The sequence below is a fragment of the Cornus florida genome, unplaced genomic scaffold (assembly GCF_030987335.1).
Source record: "Cornus florida cultivar Cherokee Brave unplaced genomic scaffold, ASM3098733v1 CherokeeBrave_3.0.0_Hap2_Chr11, whole genome shotgun sequence".
Classification (NCBI taxonomy): Eukaryota; Viridiplantae; Streptophyta; class Magnoliopsida; order Cornales; family Cornaceae; genus Cornus; species Cornus florida.
Window position 1 is genome coordinate 43736441 of NW_026775581.1, and position 18657 is coordinate 43755097.

Below are 18657 nucleotides of genomic sequence, written 5' to 3' on the forward strand. Positions count from 1 at the left end.
TTATGTAGGATCATTCCATATAACATGAAAAGGTTTTGAATCATCAAGGAATGCAACACTTGAAATTTAAAGGATAAAATCAATGACACGAAAAGGTTCTTAAGTCTTCAAGGAATTGACACTTGAAACTTAAGGATGAAATCAACGATACGAAAAGATTCTTAAGTCTTCAAAGAATGACACTTGAAACTTAAGGATGAAATCAATGACATGAAAAGGTTCTTAGGTCTTCAAGGAATAGATATTTGAAACTTAAGGATGAAATCAATGACGTGAAAAGATTCTCAAGTCTTCAAGAAATGACACTTAAAACTTAAGGATGAAATCATTGACACGAAAAGGTTCTTAAGTCTTCAAGGAATGGACACTTGAAACTTAAGGATGAAATCAATGACACGAAAAGATTCTTAAGTCTTCAAGGAATGGACACTTAAAACTTAAGGATGAAATCAAACAATGTAGATACTCGGATATCGCCCGGATTAAAACCGTAATCTGTTGTAGGGAGCTCTCTATCTCCCATACTAGAATCAAGTCCTAGCCATTTCAATTCTTATTTGATATCCCAACTCCCAAAATCAACAATTTGTGAAAATCAAGATATAATATATATATATTCACACAAGGTATGCCCTAGGCATTCACTCTACGATGGCATATTAAATGTCATATAAGTAAATATGTATGCTAACAAGTTAAATCATAACTTTAACTTGTAGAATACTATCATGTGATTATATAGCAAGTTCCAAATTATAAATTTGGCAAGAATTCAATATCAAAGGGAATTTAATCAATTTAAAGGATTAAATTCTCAAGACTATAAGGTAACTCTAAATATTCTATGAACAAGAAATGTCAAAGGTCATGTCAAGGATTTAATATTAAGTTACAATTTTATTCCAAACAAGATACAACCATGTGAATTAAATTCCATACAAATGAAATAATTAAATATAAGTTTCAAAACTTATTCGATTATTCTCTATTTGATACACGTGAAAGAACTTGTCAGGGTAATCAATAATATCAAGTTAGAAACTTAATCAAATCCATGGAACCGTTGAATAGATTTTTAATTAATTCACTTAATTAAAATCTCTAGATTTTGAAACTAATCTAATTGCTCTCAAATTAAAATATGTTATTAAACATGTCAAGACTTAATAGCATAGTACAAGTGAATACCATGCAAGATACAACCATGAGGATTAAACCTTCATACAAGAAAATAATTAAATTAAAGGTTTCAAAACCTAAGCAAATATTCTCGATTTAATATATATGAAAGTATATGGCATGCTCATCAACAATATCAAGTCGAAAATTCAATGAAGTTAATAGTACACTTGGAATAAAATTAATTAATCTAATTAATTAATTATTACTATATTTTAAAACATTTCCGAATACTCTCAAATTCACATATGTTAAAGAGTATGCTAGGGCCTAATTTAATATCACATTACATGTTGATTTTAAGCTAGATACACCCATATGAATTAAATTTTCATTCTTGAAAATAATTAAATAAAAATTTCAATACTTGTTCAAATACTCTCAATTTAATATATGTCAATGAACATATCAAGGTCTAATTTAATAGCATGCCACAAGTTTAATCCAAGCTATAATCAATCGGGAGAATTAAATCTTACATAAAGAAATCATTAATTAAAGTTTCTAGATTTGATACAAAGGCATGTAAATGAGTTGTATAAGCATTAATAGCATGCAATACATCAAGAATATAAACTTATATCATCCCCTACCTTAATTTGAGATGAAAATCTCAATTCTCCACCGAAAGAAAAGTGCTCCGAATCCAACAATACTCCTATGTGTTGACCTTAAGGATTTTATCCAAAGACAATCTAGTTGTTTTGATGATAATAAACCATTAATGGTGTTTAAGGACTAATGTTTACATTGAGTGTTATATAGATTATTCACATTCAAAGAATGACCTCAATGAAGTTATAAAGATCATTCCAAGTATTCCATTACTCAAGATCACATCAAGGAAAGAAACGGATACAAAGAAGAGTTGAAGTTGCAAAGAAAAATAGCTTGGACTACAATGAGCAAGAAAGCAACTCAAAGGAAGGAAGAAAGCAAGACTACCTCAAAGCCTAAAGATCATGAACAAAGCTTGAAGAAAGGGTAGATAGGATGGTGAGTGTTTAGGATTCAATGTCAAAGTATCTATGAATCCATTTGAAGCTCATCTCTACAGGACCATGCATATCATATCATCATTCGTATGCTCCTATATCCATTAGTAATTGACTATGCACTTCATTCATATACAATTGACATATGGAGTCTTTGCTAAAGAGTGAGTTAGTTCAAACTTGCATAAGTTTTGAAAGAACTCATCACTTGTGCTAGAAATGCTCAGACCGTGCACATCAATCATAAAATTCATATTGGTCAATAATTAAGGCATGAGAAGCCTTTATTACCATGAGTTGGTAACGGACATTAGGACCCCAGAATGTGCGTCATGAAAAACTATGTTTTTGGCTAAGTGTGAAAAATGAATTTTTGAAATAATAATTATTTTAAAATAATTTTTCCCGGTAATAACTCTTTATACTTCAACTAGCCTAAACTGATTTTATCAGAATTTTTGACCAAGTCTACATTGGTCTACATAAGGATTCATTTTTACCAAAACTGTCGAGAATCCAAATTTGTACTGAAACTGAATTTCTACATTTTGATTTAGTTGGATTTCAATTTTTCAGTATTTTTTATTGAATCCAAATGGGGGTAATTCCTTACTTACATTGTAAACTTAAAGTAAATGGACATATAGATTAAAGTAAAGACATTTACTTAAATGTTTTTAATGGAAATAAGCTGTGTGCACATGTCTTGTACTGAAAGTCATATGCATAAACTGTCTGTCAAAACTGTTAATACACATGTCGACTGGTTTGATGCACATGTAGACCGGTATCTAGGCAGTGGCAAAAATCCAAGTTGAAGCTCGCACATGTCAATCGGTTTGACACACATGTCGACCGGTATCTAGGCAGTAGCAAATGTCCAAATGGAGCTCAGTAGATGTCGACTGGTTTGCAAGAGATGTCGACTGGTTTGGAGTACACATCAACCGGTTCAAGCCAAGATGTCAACCGGTTTAGCCACATGTCGACCAGTTTGGTCGCAGATCTACAGATTTCAAACTGCAACGGCTATTTTCTTCTCGACCCTCGTGCATTCCACTCCCAACAGCTATATTGAGTTTGGAAACTCTATAAATAGAGTTGGGAATGTCTTAATAATTAAGAGACATTATTTGAAAGACTTCATATTGCATTAAAGAGAGCTTTTGTTCTCAAATCTTCTCTTCATCTCTCTCATTCACTTATATACAAATCTTGAGAGATTTAACTTAGGATTCAAAGGGCTTTTGCTCTAATTCGAATCTTCATAGAGTTTTTGTTCTATTCTACACTTGAGAGATCTTATTGAGTTAATTAAAGCTTTTGTTCTTCACTTATATCATCTTCTCTCATCCATATCATTTATAGAGTTTGAGCTTTATTTATATTCATCAATACTCTAGTTGTGAGCTGAAAATTGTACTACTATCTTTGAGAGATCTATTATACTTCATTGTTCTTGTTACTATCTATCGTAAGGGTTGATTTGACCCACCGGGTTGGTGTGACCCAAAGGAAGACTAAGGGAAGGTTGTTTTCTTAGCAAGGCGAAGCAAGGAGTTGCTTCATGTAAATGTTTGCTCTCCACCCATAAGGAGAAGCTATATTGGATTGGGAAGTCTCAAGAGGGATCTTGAGCCGAGGAGTAGGAGTTTCCGAACCTCGCAAAAATCGTCGTGTTATAGTTTGCAATTTCTCTTCCCTTATCTATTTTATAATTGTGCTATAAATTGTTTACTTTCATATCTTGATTTCATATGTTGATTATTGCACAATAGGTTATATTATTGATTAGAAATTATATTTCTATAATTTGCGAAAATTGGCCATTGACTCTATTCACCCCCCTCTAGAGTCATTACTTGGGTAACACTATGTTATGTCGGGGACAACGAGGGAAACAACTTTAACCTTTGAGGTATCATGAAAATCCAAACCCGAACTTAAAAATGGTCGAAAATGGATTCTAATAAGGGGGAAAGGTGCGCTTTGCCAAGGCTTTCGATAAACGCTAAGGCTAGAAACAAATAACCAAGGGAAGAGAGTGGAGTAGAAGAAAGAATAGTGGCAACCCTAGAGGCTGCCATGGCTGCCGGCCAAAGAGGGAGGAAAAAGGCTAAAATGCTGACTTTTTCATTTACTAAAAGTGCCCCGACAAGTCCGGAAAAGTGGAATCTGTGCAGACGCGCTTAAATGGTAAAACACCATGAACGAAAAGGAACCGAAATGAAAAAAAAAAGAAAAAGTAAACAACAGAAGAAATAGCGTCGAAAACTGAGTCCCGTGCAGAAAGATATACCCCGAATAAATTCAGCGATAACTAGAGCCGAAAACCGTAAAACTGGGGAAAACGACCGGAAGGGAATTGTAAGAGTACATGACTCGATGAAATGTGAAAATGAATCCCATACGAGGATCCAGGCTTAAAATGAGGCATTTTATAATAACTTTCGTTAATTGCACAATGGCCCCTCCAAGAAAGGGTAACTGCAAAACTAGGCCAGAATGAAAATATCTTTCAAAAGATATTCCTTAAAAACCCCCAACATAAAATATTTCAAAAGATATTTCCTAGAGCAACCAGAGTACTTTTCTACAAAAATAAAGATATGTGCTTTGTGGAAACCACATAAAATGAAGGTATGTGAAGTCAAAAACCAATTCCGAGCATGAAAAGTGAGGTTATGCCAAAAAGAGACGAATGGGGAAAAAGATGAAAAGTGAATAGTGTCGAAAAACGAAAGTATGGAAATGACGCGGTTCTAACAAATAAGTTGTGAATCCAAAGGAAGGAGTCTCGGAAACCATTTCCGAGCACTCGAGACGACACCAAGAGACGAGAAACTAAACTCAGAAAAGAAAAGACAACGGAAAAAAATATCCGTAAAATTTAAGAAAAAAGGAAAGGGAGAAAAATGACCGGGTCATTACATTTACCCGCATCAACCGTCAGACTAAAGTCTTGAAACACCCAAACCAACAAAACAGACAAGAAGGCTTTCGTCGTGGGTCCTTACGGAATGAATTTCCCCTATCCAAGGGAGAAACTCGCAAGACATGAATGTGTCTAAGGAATACAACAGACCCCAACAGACAATGTCCTAGCATCAATCTCTACCAACCAAGCTGGAATAACCCATAATGCTGAGACAAGACATAGAAAAAAGCAGTTAACATGTAACATAGCAATGAACTACATACTTACACAAGTAGTAAAATCACATAAGACATATCGATACACACAACATACAGTTATGCAAAGATGAACAAGCACATATAACACGCTAAAGCAAACAAGTATATACAATGTACTTAGGCAGACAAGCATATACAATATGCTAGAATGAACAGGCTTGTATAATGTACTCAGGCAAACAAACACATACAATATGCTAAGGCAGTTAAAGTAAACTTCTAAATATACGTCTACATTAGCATGTAAACATGTTATCAAATAAAAAAGAAGCAACTAAAAACATACAGCATGGCAACACAAGCATGTTATGCGCCCAAAACCCGTCGTCCTAAGGTTTTCGGACCTAGGAGCTCTGATACCACAAGTGACGGCCCTGGTTTTCAAGCAGTGTGTCCTGTGATAGACCAAAGTTTAACTTGGTAATGGATCCAAATGCAGAAGCAAAAATAGAAAACAAGTCTCTAGAGATACAATGTATCTCTAAGACATCAAAGCGACCTTCCATGAGGCCACGGATCTCAACGAGAACAAATGCGAAAACGAAAGATCAGAAAAAGACTGAACAAGCCCCCTAAGGGCAAAAAAGTCTTTTTATATAGAAATAACGTCTCTAGAAATGTACATCATCCCTAAGACACAAACGTGACTTCCCATGAAGTTACGGAACTCGAAAGAAAACAAAGCGGAAGTGAATTGAAAAGGAAGACGGAAAAGTTTAGCCCCAAGGGAAAAATGGTAATTTTTAGCAAGATTTAGGTGCTACCGAGCACACTATTGGAAGGAAAGCGAAAAATTAATCAAGTTAGGTTCAAGAATCACTTGATTCGGAGTCTGGACGAAGAAGTTATGGCTAACGGAAGAAAAAGGTCCAAAGAAGGTAACCCAAGACCATCTAACCAATTATGAGACTTTTCTAACCGGTTACATGGCAAAACAGAATGGTCGTAATGCTGCCACAAGTCATCTAACCGGTTACGAGAATCAGCTCACCCGTAAAGTTGTACTATAGATCAGCAAAAAGCCAGCAGCTAGGGTTTTTTAGAAAAAATAGATTTTTGAGGGCCAATATGACATTTTTTGGAAAAAAGTTATGAAGTGACCCCCCGCCCCACCAAATCACGTTTTCTGGTCAACCAGGTCAAGAATAACATTTTTTTCTCAAGTGAAATACCTAAAATGCCCCTAAACCAAATTATGCGAGAAAAATGTGAAATGAGTCCATATAAGGCTCATTTCACTAAGGAAAGAGTTTTTCCCGGAAACGATTATGCACGCAGACGTAACTTACCTATTATGACGTGCTACAATGATCAACGGCTTAAAAATACCGCCAATGCAAAATATGACCTACCTAAACCCCAATGCGGGAAAAATCCCCTTTAAAGGCAAAAAATGCAAGAATCGGACCTAAATGCAATCAAAAGACCATTTGGCCCTTGGTCACACTTCATGCATATTAAATGAGACCTAGTGGATGTGCTCGTGCACACTTTGCACTACCCGATTTGGAAATGAACCCTAACGCTCGAATTTTCCTATTTTAGCCTAAAAATGCAATATATGAAACCAAAATATAAAACCTAAAACAAAATGGTGTTTGGCACTTGGCAACACCTCATACATGGTAAATGAATACTAAACAACAAATTTCATACACAATGCACGCTCTGGTGCAAAAACGACATGTTAAAACCCTAGTTTTTCATATATTTCACATTAAAGGCAAAATTTTACCTTTATGAATACACATGAATTTCGAAAGAAGTTTGGCCCTTGGCCATATATCATATACATAAAATAAATGTTAAAAAGTGTGCTTAGACACACATTACAAGTCTCAAGGTAAAAATGACATTTTTAACCTAACTATACATTACAACTTTTAAAGTAAAACTAAAACATGTTAACACTTGCATGTGAACAAGAATGCATTTAAATGAACTTCAATCCAACGAAACGATCTAGGGACATTGTGCATCCCCTATCAAGGTATCTGTACTTGAAAAATAACCCAATAACTTTGGGGTGAGTAAACTAGTTACTCATAGGGAATGAGCATGCAAAGACCTAACTTTTTATTAAGTTATTACATTAACATGAAACAATTCAAAAGGATCATGTTACCTAACGTCTATGTCATAAGTGAGACTCAGGAATCATCCAAAGCTACTTTAAAGCATTTCTAACATAAATTACAATATTTATGCAATTAAACAATATAAAAGCATATTATACAACGCAACAAGATATAGATTATTGAAGTTATCAACTTGAAATCTGAAATGCGAAATCAACTAAAATGGTTCATGCCACTTAACGTCTATATTCCAAATGAGTTTAAGAAATCATCCTAGGCTACATTAGAACAATAAAACACAAATCAGAATATTGATGCAATTTGACCAATATTGAAACTTCCAATACAACGCATAGAGCATGATTTCTCAAAGTTGACATTTTGAAACTTAAAATGGGAAATCAAATAAGGAACAACAAGTTACAACATCATCTAGTTATCAACTTGAAATAAAATGCGAAATCAAACAAGGTAGATACTCGGACATCACGCCGGATCAGACCGGCAACAAGGTTACTTTAGGGTTACTAGCCCACGGGTAACCTCCCTATGTGCGCACTAGACTATAGGGGGAACTCGTATCCCCCATACTAGAACCATGCCTTAGTTGTAGTCATACAACAACGTCCCAAGTTTTCAAAATTAACAAATTGTGCAACAACGTATATATCAACATGTATATACAAGATATTAGCTATCTACCATGCAAAATTCAATTTTTGGAAACACACAACACGTGCTCTAAGTCCATAATTACACTACACCATATTAGGGTTTTACCAGCGCTATTTTAAAGAGCGCTAGTATAGGTGCAATCGTACCAGCGCTTTTTTAAAGAGCACTGGTATAGGTGCAATCATACCAGCGCTTCTTTAAAGAGCACTGGTATAGGTGTAATCGTACCAGCGCTTTTGAAAGAGCGTTGGTATAGGTGCAATCGTACACCAGCGCTCTTACTAGGAGTGCTAGTATAAGGCTAATAGTACCAGTGCTTTACAAAAGAGCATCGGTAAGTGTGAAATTTAATGCAGGAAAAATTGGCGCTTTAACATTATTTCACTTTTTTATTTTTTTTAATTTTCCATTTATTTCTTCTAACCTTATCTCATCCAAGCCCTAGGTTTCTCTTCAGCCTCCCATTCGCCTCCATCTCTATTCTCGGTCTCAACTCTGAACTTGCCCCCTCTCATTCTCTCTGCAACTCCCCAATCGCCTCTATCTCTATTCTCGTTCTCAACCTATTGCACCACAACCACCACTATCACTCCACCCCATATCCTCACACCACCACTAAAGCCAACCCCTCTCACTTTGTTCGAGCTTTCTGCTATGGGTTTTTTGGCGAGATCTCTGGCCAAACCTCAGCCTCTAGCTCTCGATCTCATCTCTTCTCTATCGGCTTCGTCTCTGGCCGACCCTCGGCCAAGGAGATAACATTCTCATCTCGCCGCCATCCACAGCTATAATTTTCGGTCATCTACTCCGGCGAATCTCAGGCCGTCACCTCATCGTTCTCGGGTTGGTCTCTCTCTCGGATTTTTCTCTTCATTCCTTTGCTCTTCTCTCTATCTTTCGGGTAAGCATCTTTCCCCTGTCATTCATATAAATATATATATGAGTTCATGTTTGAAAATTTCTGAAGGAAAGGTTAATTAAACTGTTTTGGAGATTTTTGGAATTTTATTTTGAAATGGGAATTCCGGATTTTAGTTATGTGAGATTTTATATGTTTTGCCATGTTACAAATATTGTGAAGCATGAAACTGTGATAATGAAGACTGTGGAAAAACTGAGAAATTACTGTGAACATGTATTTGATCATTGGGATTGCAATTTAAGAATACTTTGATATATATTCTGTGATGTTGAAAAAGGAGGATGGTTAGTAATGATGGGCTGTGTTTGAAAATTATTTCTGAAAATTTTGTCAAGGGCTGTGTCCCTAACTTTGGAGATTTGAAGTTCTAAATTTATTTGTGTTGTCATAATAAATTTTTGTGAAGCATGCTCTATGTTTTGATATATATTTCTATGTTTTGAGTTTCAAATTTTTGTGGAGGCTATAACCTTGATGACGCATATGTGTCGTGTGTGTTAAAAATTTGAAAACTCTATTTTGATATGCATATATAGTCTGTATTTCAAATTTCCAATGAGGCTGTGAACTGTGGCTATGGAACTGTAATTGTGAAACTGTGATTGGTCGTGGTTTGTTGATGTAGTAAGTAGAAGAATACCTTGAGTTGGTCATTTACAATTTTAGAATAGAGACATTTTCCATTTTCTTTTTGTGAACAAACTTCCTTCTGGTATTTATATAAGTGGAGTCTATATTAATTACATATATAGGCTCTTTTATTTACATGAATGGTTATTCAAATAATGAAAAAAAAAAAATTCCTCTTCTTTTGTTGAACTTAACCTAGCACCTTAAGTTAGAAAAAATTCATGTTTTTTTTTTTCTTCTGAATTTTCAAGTGCAGAGCAATCTAATATTCTAAATTGTTCATACAGAGCGTTGATTTCTTTAGAATGTTACTAGATTGTATGATTTTCGGTAGAAACTATCTTGAATTTGTAGGCCCTCTCTTGAGTAAGGTTAACCTTTGCTATTTCTTATGCAAATTCTAGGAAATGTGAGACAGTGAGAGTAGAGACTGGCAAGTTATAGGCACCTTGGGAGTGACTGCACTTGGATGGAGCACTTGATCAGATATCTAATTTCTTGGATGTTCTAAATTTCTAATATAGTGTGTGTGTGTGTGTGTGTGTGTGTGTGTGTGTGTGTGTGTGTGTGTGTGTGTTTTTCTTTTTCAGTTGTAATTTTACATTATTCAAAGCACGTAGATCTTATAATTAGCTTAAAAGAGGGATTTTACGTATATTTAGATAGCGTACTATAAACTGACATAAAAAGGTAGATACATAAAGCCTGAAGACTCATACACTGGTGCTAAAAATTTATGCGCTTGAACATTATCATTTCTGTGCTATACAGATTACTAAATTTTTTGAAATTCTTTTCAGTCCACAAGTTCTAAACAGAATAAGCTCATGCCAGAAATGTTATATTTTCAAAAGGGCAAGAAAGGTCACTACACCATATTAGGGTTTTACCAGCGCTCTTTTAAAGAGCGTTGGTATAGTTGCAATCGTACCAGCGCTTTTTTAAAAACCTATTACATAATCAAAACCCATATCTGATATGCCAGATTGTTCAAAAAATCAAAACCCATATCTTTTAGTTTCCATCGCCAGCTGTTCTAGTTCGGGTTCGCCGTTCATAAGCTTCAGCCGCTGTCTCTTAACTCTCAAGCTTGCCCCCCTCCCCCCCCCCCCTTCTCTCTTTGTATGTATGGGTTTTTTTTTTTTTTTTGCTAAATCAATTAATCACTGGCTTGTTGTGATGGAAAAACATGAGGAAGACGACACTTCTAGGGACCAGATCATCAATATTTACATCAAAACTCGGATTAACAATTTATTTTTTTCTGTAATTTTCTTATAATTTGATTAAGGCGGTTCCCCCCTTTGATTGATGAGAGATGTAAAGGAAGTTACAGAAAATTGCCCAAGTCAGATTATGATGTATGTGTGTTCTGTTTGTAGAGTGAGTGCTCCGCGGTATACGATGTTGTCGATGCAGACAAATTTGAATATGCCTCCACTTCCTTCCAATATGACGGAAAAGGTTCTTCCAGTTGCACCAACACAATCAAAGACCAGTGGGGGTGAGAATTTTGAGTTCCTCAAACTATTTATATGCTTCAAATTTTGTATTCTGAATTTGTAAAGGAAGTAAAACTTTGGATCATATATATGTGTATGTACATATATTGTTTTGATATGCACAGGAAATTTAGGAAAAAATTGTTCTGATTTTGAATCTGTAAAACTTTGGATTTCTGCAAAACCCTCTCATGGTTGAGTCAATAATTGTGTATATAATATTATCCTTTTTAACATTTTGTGTTAATTTATCACGTTTATTCCTTTAATGTATTAAAGGTTTTTATTTAGAACCATGCTCTACTGTGGTGTTATAATTTCTAAATCACAAGTTATCAAGTTCTTTTAACATAAATTTTCTTATTTTTTGTGCTTAGGAGTGGTTCTTGTATTACCTACAAAATGAGTAGTTCATTTAATTTTCAGGAAAAAATTAAAGTCACTTTATTTTTCTCTTTGTCAGTAAAAAACTATAGCCATCTCAAATTGAACCAAATATAACATTCTGTTGAAGAAAGCTACGCTTCTGTAAATTAGCAGTTTGATGAAGAATTAATGGCCAACTCAGAGTTGAGTGTGCATGTGGAAAATTAATATGTTATGTTTCTTATGCATTGTGATAAAATGTTTTGTTTCTTGTGCTGATATGCCTGAGACATTTATAAAGAAATTTTGATTCTTCTGTTGCCAGTTGCTGTTATATGTAAAAGCATTTTCTTATCAAGTTTCAGATTTTTTGGTTGTAATTTTATTTTTTTTCCCCTTTCATGTTACAATTTCTTCGGAGGTGAAGGTTTCAAATTGAGGTCATTGGTTACTTAGAAGGGTTTGAACACCAAATTAAGTCCATTAGTGATCAAAGGGATCTGCATTTTTCTTATAGTGTTTAGAGGTTTCAAGTGTCTCGTGGCTTATGGGGTACACTAGTACTGTATTTTGCTACCATTTGTTTGAAAAGAAGGATAGACTATTAAATTGAATGCAACTAAAAACCTTTGATTGATTTGCTGCACCTTTTTTTATTTTTATTTATTTATTTATTTATTTTCTTCTTCTAATTGCACGTTTTCTTGCAACAACACTATGTTATTCCTAATTTTGTGCACAGGTGAATGATGGGAGGAACATCGATCCATCTGAGCTGCAAGAGAAGTTGACCGACTTAGTCATTCGGACTTCAAGTTAGATCCCTTTTTAATTTTTGTTTCTCTGATGTTTTTGTTTTCAAACTAGAATGGGGCTTTAAGTTGGATTTTGAAGTGTGAACTTGTGGTGCTTGTGGGGGCTACTTTCTACTCTTGGGAAGTTTGTTGTCTATATTTTTGTAAGTCTTCCTTCCTTGCATTCCAGATAGTAATTAAGATAGTGTAGTGACTGTTCTTGTACACAGGAAAATTATTTCATGTTAGGATTGTTGATTGAGACAACATACATTAATTCTGTCTTTCATGTGTTTTTCTATTTCTCCAGTGTTATGACTCTTAGTTAAAACACATATTCCATTATATTTTTGATTTGGCTCTATCTTATTATCCTTATTCCTTAATGCTATACAGATAGGAGCTATTGATATTTAATTTGCTCACCTTCTGTTCATGTACTATAAATCATATTGAACTTTTTTTTTGGCAGTTAACTGAGTAAACTATTTCAACAGCTATAAATTTTATTTCATTTTCTACAAATGACATCATCAATAATTTGCCTCTTCCATTTTTGTTTTGATTCCCAGCTAGCTTAATTTCATTACCTCTTTTCCCTCTCCAAGCCAAAATATATGAACTTAATAGATTATTAATAGATTACCTTTTTGTTTGCTTTTCCAAGAAGGATAAATAATAAGCTGACAATGAAACGAACGGTTAGTTAAGTGGAAAAAGTGAGTGAACAAAAATACCCAAGCTTCAACTTCAAAATCATCCCAACCACCTCCGCAGATTTATTCATTCGTACACATATAAATAAGGATGGCAATGCTACTGATGCTGCTGCTTCGGAGATGATTGTAAGTTTTCATGATTCCATGTTGCAAAAAGGGGGTCACGTGCCCTGAAGTGACCAATTTTTAAACTCTTTGCGGTGTATTAGGGGGTCACATGCTGAGATACCCCTCAATTCTAGAGCCACGGGTAATCAAGTCTGAGCACAGATCCGAGGAATACCAAACAATTAATATGTAAACAAGCAGGAATAAATAAATAAACTGAATTAACAATAAAGAATAATGCGCTGAAAGAAACTAAAATAAAAATCCCCAAACTTTGAATAATAAATTAATATTATTTAAATCCTCCAAATCCGTACAACTCGGGAATCCATTTAGTGGACCCCTAATAATTCCAACTGATAAATAAATTTACAGAATTAAAATTCAAAATTAAAATAAGAAATGAAATCCTATGTAGTCGGAAGAGTGAGTGAATGTATCTGCATCACCATGATCAAGCCCTAAGCCTGATACTCATGAACACCTGAAAAATAAAGGTGGGTCAGGCCCACATGCAAGTTCCATCCTACTACCCTCCGTACATAAACCCGATACGCAGATACATCCTAGATAGCTCGGCAATATCTAAAATAGTCCATATATATATATACACACTAAAGGATGCTCACTAGCCTATAACATAGTTCAGCCTGAGTAGAAGGTGACATAAAAATACGCTTTACAGCGGCCAAGTACCTAAACCTACCAGGGAACATCAGCTATATCTAGCTATCCAACCTTTGCGATATACGCACCCTAACCGAGATCAGGAGACTCAAGCTCGTATCACGGCACTATAAGTATATATATAAATTTCTTCCTAGTGCAGAAAGATAAAAACAAATAACCATTGTGTCGTTTAACCATTTTAGCTGACAAGACATGCAACCATGTAGGATTTAACTGTTTTAGTTAATCCATTCCTTATGTATGAATGGGTTGGAATTAGCGTTTTGACCTAATCCGTCCCTCCGTATGTTACCGTCCCATACCGGTACATACATGCATATGATCCACAGATGATGCACATTCAAATGAACATCAAATACATCTAGAAACCAGCATAATAGAAAATAGATATTATTAAGATCCCATCATGCATCCAGTATATGATTATAATCATTAATCCTTCTATTAAATTGTTAATGTAATGATTAACAATTTAAACCATCCATTTCCATATAATTGACAGAACAGAAATTACGACAGTTCAGCAATTATCATCCCTAACATAATATAATGAATATCAGAATTATAAACTGCACATTATACTAGAATTCCCAACTAATACATCCATACTAGTTCATTTACACTATTAAAACGGAGACTAGCTTTTGAATCCTCCTCAATCCTTATCGGCATGCAAATTAATATTTAATTCTCATGGCAACTATTAAATCCCCAACTGTAAGTCCGGAGTATGATATAATGATGCTCAGATATATAAACTAAGCACACACACTCAGATTCTATAACCACACTCCTATTAGTCCATTTACTTTGCTAAAATAGCCGCTAGCATCAACCCTTTCATATTCCGTGACGACATGCAAATTATTATTTAAAATTTCATGATGTCTATTAACACACTTTAAACCAACTTCCTGAGCCTTCATTTTGTTATATATATATATAATCATATAACGTCTCACAAACAATTTAGTAACAGTTCGTTTAAGTTGCTAAACAAATCAGCAACTTGATCCTTCATCCTTCCTTAACAGTATGCCTAATCATATGTTTATTTTTCATGATCAACCTTTTAAGATTAGCATACTAGCTTATACTAACTATTTTCATGCTTAAACAGATTAATTTTAAAACTTTAAAACCTCCCACAATTTTCCCGAAATCACATCCAAGCCCCTGAAACCTAGAAATCCACATGAAAACACCCGTAGGTGTTAGCAACCAAGGGAGCAGGCTCTGGAAACCCTTGGAGTCGGCTCTACTTCTTGTAGAGCCTCCTCTACTTGTTATGGAGCCGGCTCTACCTGCTGTAGAGCCGCCTCTACTCACCTAGCCTCCAGTTTCCCTCTCTGCTTCCTCTGTTCTTCGTCTTCGTTTCCGGCGATAATTCCAACTATCTATCCTAAGTTTTTTAAGGATTTTAAGAGTTCAATTTAAGCCCTAATACTCCTAGAAACTCTTTTGATTCCACTCCAAGTTGTTTGACCAAAAATCTAAACAGAAACAGAGCAGTTTATACAAGAACACCAATCACAGTTAACTGAACAAATAACCAGTTTTAAGTCTGATCCCATGCATCAAAATTCAGTTTGAAAGTTTAATTAACTTCCTAACCATCCTAGCAACTCCTTAAAATCCATCATAAATTAATTTACAAAGGTTTAATATACAATCCAATAGCTTATACAAGGAAAACAAACCAGTGATTTATACGTTAATCAGTTTACAGTCCGGCAAACATGCATCAAACATCAGTTTTAAAAATCGAGTTAATTCCTAGAGACTATACAGAATGCACAGAACACAAGTTTACAAGAAGGAGAGAATGAAACTTGCCTTTAGGTTTTGGTTTGAAACCTTACAACACCGTTTATGGAGTTTCCGACGAACTCCTATTGTTCAGCTCTATCTTGCAGTAACCATACCTTCCTCCTTGACATGAGTTTCAATCCAAAGCCCTTTCCTAGTTCCCTTCATGTTTTCCCCTCAACCTCTCTATTTTTCCTCTCTCCAAACACTACGTGAATAGGGTTTTCTCAAACCCTTGCAGACACATATATTGTTCTATATATAGACTTTTATTTAAACCTACGTCTAATTCCAACATGACTTAAAAGTTGGCTAAACCTAACTTCTTAACCCAACGTGAATACATAAAACATAAAACCCTAATTCAAAGAGGTAATTGAAACAAAGAAAATAAATAAACAAATTTTATAGCTACCAATTAAAAACTACCAAATATAATCTACCAAAGACACGTCATTTAAAACATCATTAATTAAATATTTAATTTAACCAACAGTTAAAATTAAAACAATTTTAATTAAACAATTAAATTAAAATAAATACACCCTTAATCACTTACGCAAATAATAAAACTAATTCACCACTAATCAATTTAGGAATCAAAACACATAAGTCACATAATTAAATAAAAATGCAATAAAAATTAAAATTTAATTCCCATTTTATTCTTTTGAAAACTAGGGTTGAAAACTAGGGGTTTACACATGCCTTGAAGTGACCAATTTTTAAATCATCGGCCCGTGTGGAGGCATTTTAATTTCATTGTTTCTAATCGGCCCGTGTGGAGGCAATTTACTTTCTTGTATTTGTTGAAAAGCATGGGAGTATGGGATCATTGTATGTGGAGGCTTCTTGTTGATTGATTTGTGTTGTGGAGGAGAAGTATTTTCTATTTGTTGTTTGTTGTTTATGTTAATTTCTTACTCATACCAGTTCAATGGTCTTTTGAATATAGAGCAGTGAGATTGAAAAAACAAAACAAGTTGAAAAACGGACTTAGTAAAACTGACCAGAACTAAAAATTTAACAGATTTGAGAGGTGACTTGCCCAGAGAATACTTGTATCACTTTACAAGCTTTGTTTCCTCAGTTGTGAGGAAACATGTAGTACAATTTTGTGTGACACACAACTATATCATGTTCAATGTGAATTTAGAAATTTGTAACTAAAAAAAATTCTCTAGCAAAAACTAATGTAACCTTGCTATATGGAACAAGAGCTCAGTATTAGATGTCTTCAGGCCTTAGAGTCATTGAATGGTAGAAATCATATACAGGAACACATTCAAATTAAAATGTACAGAGACTTGGAATCTTAGTAACTCTCATTCATGTGACCCCTTCATATTTAAGTACAGGGTGGTAGAACATCATTGTTTATAATAACTTGGACCATAGTCAGCACATTATGTTGTACTTTATGCTTGCATTTCCTTATTATCCTTGTATCATTATGTTGTTTCATTCCATTATGCCCATGTTTTGAAACTCTTTCGTAAGTCTAGTTTGATTTTTGTCACCTTTTATAGTGCTTAGTTCCCCACACAGGATAAATGATCTACTAGTTGTTGGTTCAAAATGTCTCAAATTGCTCCCTCTGCTACTTTAAATGTTACTGACATTCTTTAATACTTTTTAGGTTCCTTATGTGAACTAGTACTGAAAACATAGCAAAGGAAATGTCTCTCTACTATAATGAATCTGCTATTGAGGAATGATGCACGGAAGATATAGATGTTTATGACGCACAGAAGATATAGATGTTGAGTCCATTTTCTAGTCATGATGCCAATTCAATTAAGGTTATGAACTTTCAATTTCTCTTATATGTTAAATTTTCATTTATTATAATGTGCGCTTAATGAATTTATAAAAAATGTAGGGTAATTCAAATCAAATGGGCAAGAAGACTTGTTGAAGTTGAAGCTAAAGATGGGGTCGTGGCTGTGCTTTCTGAATTTCCTTCCCCTTGGATGGGTCCTTTTTGAAAAACTTGTACTACATTTGTCAAAAATTCTTAATTCTTTTTGTGTGACATTTAGTAGCTTTATCTAGACAATTTGGATGGTATTTTCATATTGGTAGGTTAACTTGTGGTTATATTAGTATACATTTTAGCTTTTTGGTTGACATTTACCAACTTTATCAATTAGTAGCCAATTTCGATGGTATTTTTCATATTGGCAGCAGGTTAACTTGTGGTTGTATCATGTAAAAACAATTTGGACGGTATTTTTATATTGATTTGTGTTATATTGGATAACATTTAGTAGCTGCAAAAATTAAAAAAATAAAAAATTTAAAATGACCGCTCTACCACCGCTTGTTCAAAAAGCGCTGGCATAGGGGGAAAAATAAAAAATAAAAAATAAAATAAAATGACCCCAATACCAGCGCTTTTTGAAAGAGCACTGGCATAGGGAAAAATAAAATAATAAAACAAAAATTAAAATGACCCAAGTACCAGCGCTTCTTGAAAAAGCGCTGGCATAGGGGAAAAAAAATAATATAAAAAAAAAAATTTTAAATGACCCAAGTACTGGCGCTTCTTGAAAAAGCGCTGGCATAGGGGGAAAAAAATAATTAAAAAAAAATTAAAATGACCCCAGTGCCAGCGCTTCTTGAAAAAGTGCTGGCATAAGGGGAAATAAAATAATAAAAAATAAAATAAAATGACCCCAGTACCAGCTTCTTGAAAAAGCGCTGGTATAAGGGAAAATAGAATAATTAAGAAAAAATTAAAATGACCCCAGTACCAGCGATTTTTGAAAAAGTGCTGGCATAGGGGGAAAAAAAATTAAAATGACCCCTGTACCAGCGCTTTTTTAAAAGCGCTGGTAAAGCCCTACCGACGCAGGCTTGACCAGCGCTTTTGAAAAAGCGCTGGTAATCGCTTTTTAAGACTTTTACCAGCACTTTTGAGCGCTGGTAAAAGTCAGATCTGTTGTAGTGTTACTGTGGCAAGACAAATGTCAAATCTTCATAGTGCGATTCA

The 18657-nt window shown here is 34.4% G+C and overlaps 1 long non-coding RNA gene across 3 annotated transcripts in view; it reads left to right on the plus strand.

The window, feature by feature from the left end:
* LOC132283451 (uncharacterized) overlaps positions 1 to 18335 on the plus strand; it is a 33616-nt gene extending 15281 nt beyond the window's left edge. The window contains exons 4-8 of one of the 3 annotated variants that reach the window (XR_009472035.1): positions 1945 to 2175; positions 11057 to 11178; positions 12285 to 12500; positions 17302 to 17464; positions 17545 to 18335. This is a non-coding gene — a long non-coding RNA (uncharacterized LOC132283451). Of the gene's footprint in view, positions 1 to 1944; positions 2176 to 11056; positions 11179 to 12284; positions 12505 to 13006; positions 13182 to 17301; positions 17465 to 17544 lie in introns of all 3 variants that reach the window. The other 2 variants (XR_009472034.1, XR_009472033.1) reach the window with 2 other exon arrangements.
* The last annotated feature ends 322 nt before the right edge of the window (positions 18336 to 18657 follow it).